The following is a 6,000-nucleotide window of genomic DNA, read 5'->3' as shown; positions in this document are numbered from 1 at the left end:
CTGGGAACCAAGCTGCAGTGTAGACATGTTCTCGATGTTTATATACCTTTGTGCTGCACAAAGCTCAGTAAGTGGTGATCACGCAACTGACTCCACTCCCTCCTTATCTTATGTCCACTGAAAATTTTCACTTGTGATAAACTGAATGGTAGAAATGTATTGGCCAGATTCTCAGCTGGCGTCAATCTCCTTTTATGGACTTGTCATCAGCAGACGATCTGGCCCCATGTTTATATAACAAATGCATCATGAGGTGGATATACTGTGTGTGAAGGCTTGGCCGCTGATCCTGCAAACCGCTCTGGGCAGTCATATTTCTGAACCCATGCAGAGAACCATTGACTTCGATATCCTAAATGCTGGCTGTTTATTCTTTGCCATCGTAAGGCCAGAAAGGAAAACATTCAGTTAGTCCCTGATTTAAAAACCACCCTATACTGAATTGCTCTAACTATAAAATTAAACTGAAACATGATGCTTTGGTATGGCCAGACCAACAATGGTTTTATTTTTTAATGAACCACTCGCTTACTGCCTACTATTTCAGGCTGTAGTGGGCACACAGCTTACTTTCACATTGACACAGCAGTCTTGGCTTTCCAAACCAATATCAGACTATTGTGCGAAGAGCAGTTTCAGTTTAAAACAGTCAGTTCTTTCACATGCACATAGCTTTACATGCTGTTAATCCCTGGACACCAGAACACATGGGTTGTTCCAATACAAAGTGCAATAATCTTTTGTGTTCATAGAAATAATGGTTGAATTTCAGCTTTTGCATGGATTTTGTTGCATTCTCTACTTTATTATTATTATTATTATTATTTTATTATTATTATTATTAATATTATTTTTTTTTTTAAGAAAAGAAATTTGTAGTCCGAGTTGGGAAGGTAACCGTGAAAGCCTTAACAGTATTCAGATGTGTGAATTGCCACTAATTTTGAGGCTTACTTAGGAGCAGAAATAAAAGAAGAATGGGATATGTATAGCCAAAGTTGAATTTCAAAAACTTTAATGTGAAATCTTCTTCTTCATTTCAACTTGCTCTGCATTTGCAGAGCACTTATTTGGCACCAGGAGAGTGAGATAAGGTTAGGTCCCTCTGCAGCTGTTTTCCACTTTCCAGCTCTGATGCAATTCCTACCCACCCTGCTTTCTCTTCTGCTCCCATCTGTACTGTCAAACCTAATACAAATGTAAGCAAGGTCTGAATGAGCTAGTTTGCATAGACATGCCTACTCTGCATAGGTGTGCAGCATAGTGGAGTTGCTTTGCCAAAGAGATCAGTTTTGACTGGTGTTGGGTTACAAATCACTGGTGCTTAGGTCGGTAAAACTTATGTCACTTAGGGGTATGGATTATTCATACTCCGAGTGATGTAAGTTTTTTATACCGGAGTAAGTTCTAGTGTAGACAAGGTCTGAGTCGCAGCATGTAACTTTTAGGCATCTAGAAAATCGCAGTGCAGTCCACAAAGCTGAGTGAGGCGCCTAGACTCTTTATAGAATGAATGGGGAGAGATAGATGCCTAATAACACAATCCACAAAACTCAACACACTAGGTGGGGAGCTGCCAATGGGAGATGCCACTCAGAGGGGTGTATGCTAAGTCCTGCCCCTCTCTCTGAGTCTCGGCTGCAGGGAGGTGACTGTCTCTTCTAGTAATTTATGAATGGGAACCAGCTGCCTGAATGGGGGAAGAGAGAATGACTTTGGTTGAGTGGTTAGGAGACACACTTGTAGGTTTGGAAGACCCTGGGTCTAGTCCCCCTGCTCCAATCACTCTTTCATTATTTCTACACAACTATAGCACTTTTGCAAGTAGTCCCACTGAGTTCAATGGAACTACTCACAGAGTGTGGTAAGGGAGGTAGGTTACAACCAGCTGTGAATATTTGCTGTTAGAACTTTGAAACATGGTGTGTAGACTAATTTGCTAAATCATAGTAGGTATTTCTGTTGGTTCATATAACTAACCATCACAGCCCCCATCCATGACTATTACCATTAAAATACAACTAGAAACTTGCTTGGAGTGGATAGTCAAGCTTAAACATTACTCTTCACAAGTATTTTGGGGTAGTAAAGCTTGAGCATGTGACTGTTTGCAGAAAGTGAACACGAAAAGCATCATGAATGAGATCTAACCAAAAATAACTCAAATGCATATTAATGCAGAGTAGTTCTCACTCTTAGCTCTGCTGCAATTTAGTGGTAAAACAGACTGAGAGGGCTAAAAAGGGTACATAGGCTAGTGCTGGAGTTCCCAATGGCAGGCAAGACTCCATTTGAGACTTAAATAAGAACACACAAGAGAAGAGTATTGAAACCAAGCTGTTTTGTTATCAGTTTTTAGACAACGAAGCAGGTAGGTCAATAAATCACTGGAGCTGGGGGAAAAGGAAAGTACTACATCACAGAACTAGGGAATGGGTTTGTATTTTGCTATTGTTTCTAGAGTTCTGTTTTGGGCTATAATAATATAGTAACTAGAGGGTATAGAGACCAGGTGCAGGGAACATAGACAAAACTCTAACAAATCTAAGGTTGGCAAGAACTCTTCAAAATTTCCAGGAAATTATGGTCAGGACAGAAGAGAGACACCAAAACTGTGTTGAGCAAACTGCCCTAAGCTAGTCATCATGGCAACTTGTCATTGATCTGATCTTAAAATTATTTGGACCCATAAAAGCGTTAATTAAGTTAATATTGAGAAAAGGGGTAACAGGTCATCTAGGTGAAATTCATTTTCACAAGCATGTGGGAAGCTACACAAATTTATTTGACTAATATGAAAATGTAACTGGCCACTTCAGCTAGTTTTTAAATCTCAAAGGAAAATAGCATGCTCACAAGATGGAAATCAACTGGTTTGGACTTCGGTGGATCAAAATTGTGACAAACTGTGGTTTAAATAACACATCAGGCTTAAGAGGTTAGGTAGTGTAATGCACTTGGTTTTTCACATCCACTGAATGCCAAATCAGTGTAAGTGAAACTAATTGACAACAATTTTATGATCCAATTTAATATTTTGTTGCAGCTAAAATTCTCTCAGACTTTCAAAGAGGCTGCATACATTTACCCTGGATATTAATTTTTTCTCTTGAATTGGCTAACAAACTATGAATCTGTATACTACAGCAAATAGAAAGCAGGTGCTCTGTGGCTGGAAATAAAGTAATCAGTTTCTACAAGTGAGGAAACCAGTGACATTTTGCAGCACTCCATGCTAGTTTATTACCTCAGGACCCTCTTTCTTTCTCTTTGGGAAATCCCTTCACTTCTCCTTTCCAGCTAGAAATGTAAGAAATCATGCCAGGAACAAAAAAGCCTTTTGATCTACACCTTTCTGAATGTACAGACAGGCATTGACTCACATGAACTGAGCTTGTGAAAGAAGAATTCTTCCAAATTGCCATAGTCTGCCCTAGCCATACAAGTGCTTTTCTTGCAAAAAGACTCCTGATGTTTGTTTTAATAGTTGTACAGAAGTTATCTTAGAGGGCTATGAAGATAAAATATTTCCTCCAGTGATCTTTTGAATAGCAGTCTGCTGCTATAAAAGGAGGGATTTCAGCTGGAAATTACAGTGCCATGAAAGTTGGAAGTGCAGAGTAGCTATGAATGTCCTTCCTCCCCTCGATCATTACAAAAAAAATTTAATGTGTGAATTTTTTAAATTTCTGGCACATTAAGTGTAATGTTGAAGGCTATAGTAGCCATTTAAATCCTGGCATATTCAAGAGGAACGGATTTTAGGAAAGACAATAAAGAGCTTCATGCTGTGAACATAAAACATTTGTATTTAATAGTTTGCTCCCTATGTTAGCTTCCCCAAGTACACATTTCATTTTCATAAGGATCTGAGAGAAGCCACAGCCATACAATCTCACTCCAGCATGCTTCACTGTAAAACAAAGTACATTAAAAGTAGGACATTGGGGTCCAGACTGAGATCTGTTACCCCAATATAAATCTGGAGCAGCTCCATTGACTTCTAAGACAGGACTTACACTAGCATAAATCAGAAACCATGGAGAGCAGAATCCTGCCCTGAGTCAAAAGTACCAGACAACATTGAGCAGGAACACTATTGATTCCTTTTTAAAAAATTAAAAGTTGCTTACTGGGAATTTCCATACTTACTCCACTGATTGACACAAAGAGTTCTAAGAGATTAGTGAAATATGAATTTCCTTTACTGAATCTGTTCTGGTTATACCATATCAGATCATAATCTTCCAGATGTTTTGTTTTGTTCCAATATTTTAATTACTGATGCAACCACTTTGCCAGCTACAGATGTAAGACTTACAGGGAAAAAATTCCCTCGATCACCCTTAGAGTCTTTTTCAAGTATTGGTGCAACATTTGCTACCATCCAATCCTCTGGAACAGTAGTTTTTAAAACTAGACTGTGGCCTGTCTGTTAGAATAAAGGAGCAATGTATGGAACAGCAGCTCCAAAAATGTTTTCACAGTCAGTTTTAACTCTAATTATTATTAACCCATTATACATGCCATACAAACAAATTTCCAGTTCACACTGGGGGGAAATATATTATGTAATTCAGAAAGCCAATGACACTGTATCTGGACACTGAATTGGTGAATTAAGACAATTGTAAGGATCCCAATGAGAGTAGTTACCCGAGTTCACAATAAAATACAAACCTGCAGAGTTAACCTGAGGATTCTTCTTGCCCATGAGGTAATAATCCTATTCTGGGCTAAATAAATGAATGGCCAGTTGAGAAGTTGGGCTGCTATCCACTGTTCCCTCTAAGCTGTGTGCGTGTGTGCACGCACACAGATCCTAAACCCCATGCACACAGTGAAACACTGTGTGCACAAAAAATTTGCACAGAAGCACAACAATTTGCACAGAAGAAATTTTTTGCCTGTCAAAAATTAGAGGGAACATTGCTGCTATCCTTTGTAATGTTGCTGCCATTGGCACCTGGCAGCAGGAAAGGCTGGGTTTAGTCTCTCCCTCTCTCTCCACCCCAATGACTGTTTCACTGTGGGATAAATACTTAAAAAGTCATTGGCCTGGTGGGAGGGAAGGAGCAAGAGTGGGTGTGACTCTGTAGTTCGGAGATTAGACAACCCACCTGGGAGGTGGAAGAACCAGAGTCCAAGCCCCCTGCTATAAATCGTTCTTTCATTATTTATCCACAGGGGAACAGCTTCAACAGGAGAGAGACTGAGGGAGCGCTACATTAAAATATCCCATAGCTTGGTGGTTTGAGCACAATCCTGAGAGGTGGAAGACCCTGTTCTGGCAGAGATGGGGGAATGCACCTGCATCTCCCCACATCACAGCAATAAGAGTTATAAGGCGGTGGGGGTGGCACCCACCACCTCCTCCTCTGGCTACTTTGTGTGGAGAGAAGCAAACACCTAATTCATTTCTTCGAGAAGTAGCTTTGCTGCCTAAGCTGCCTCGCTTCATGCAGGGGGTTCCCATTTGTAGATTGCTAAACAGAGATGGGCTCCTTCTGTAGCCTGGACTTAGGTGCCTATTGCGAAGAGTGGGGTGGGACTTAGCACCCCTGCCCCTCTAGTTGGCATCTCCCAGTGGCTAGCATACTGGCTTTTGCGGATCACATTCTTAAGTGCCAATCTCTCCTCGTTCATTATATAGGAGCCTAGGTGCCTAACTCAGCTTTGTGGATTGCAGTGTTGCTCCTGTAATGTTCTAGGTGCCTGTAAGTTCAATGCTGTGAGGCTCAGTTTGTGGATCCCATCCTTAGTTTCTGTGCCTCAGTGTCCCAGCTATAAAATGAAGATAATACTTTTCATACCTCAATGGGAAGTTGTATTGTTAACTTTAAGATGTGCTTTTTTACTAGTTGCTTGGGTACTAAATTGATCTAGGCTCAGATTTTTAATGGTATTTAGGTGATTGTGTGCTCAGCATTGCCAAGCCTAACCGATTTAGGAACCAAAAAAATCTCCATTTCAAAAGGGATTTAGGTGCTTAGGAGTCTA

The sequence above is a fragment of the Dermochelys coriacea genome, chromosome 1, assembly GCF_009764565.3.
Source record: "Dermochelys coriacea isolate rDerCor1 chromosome 1, rDerCor1.pri.v4, whole genome shotgun sequence".
Classification (NCBI taxonomy): Eukaryota; Metazoa; Chordata; order Testudines; family Dermochelyidae; genus Dermochelys; species Dermochelys coriacea.
The sequence above is the reverse complement of the archived record's forward strand: the minus strand, read 5'-3'. Positions refer to the sequence as shown.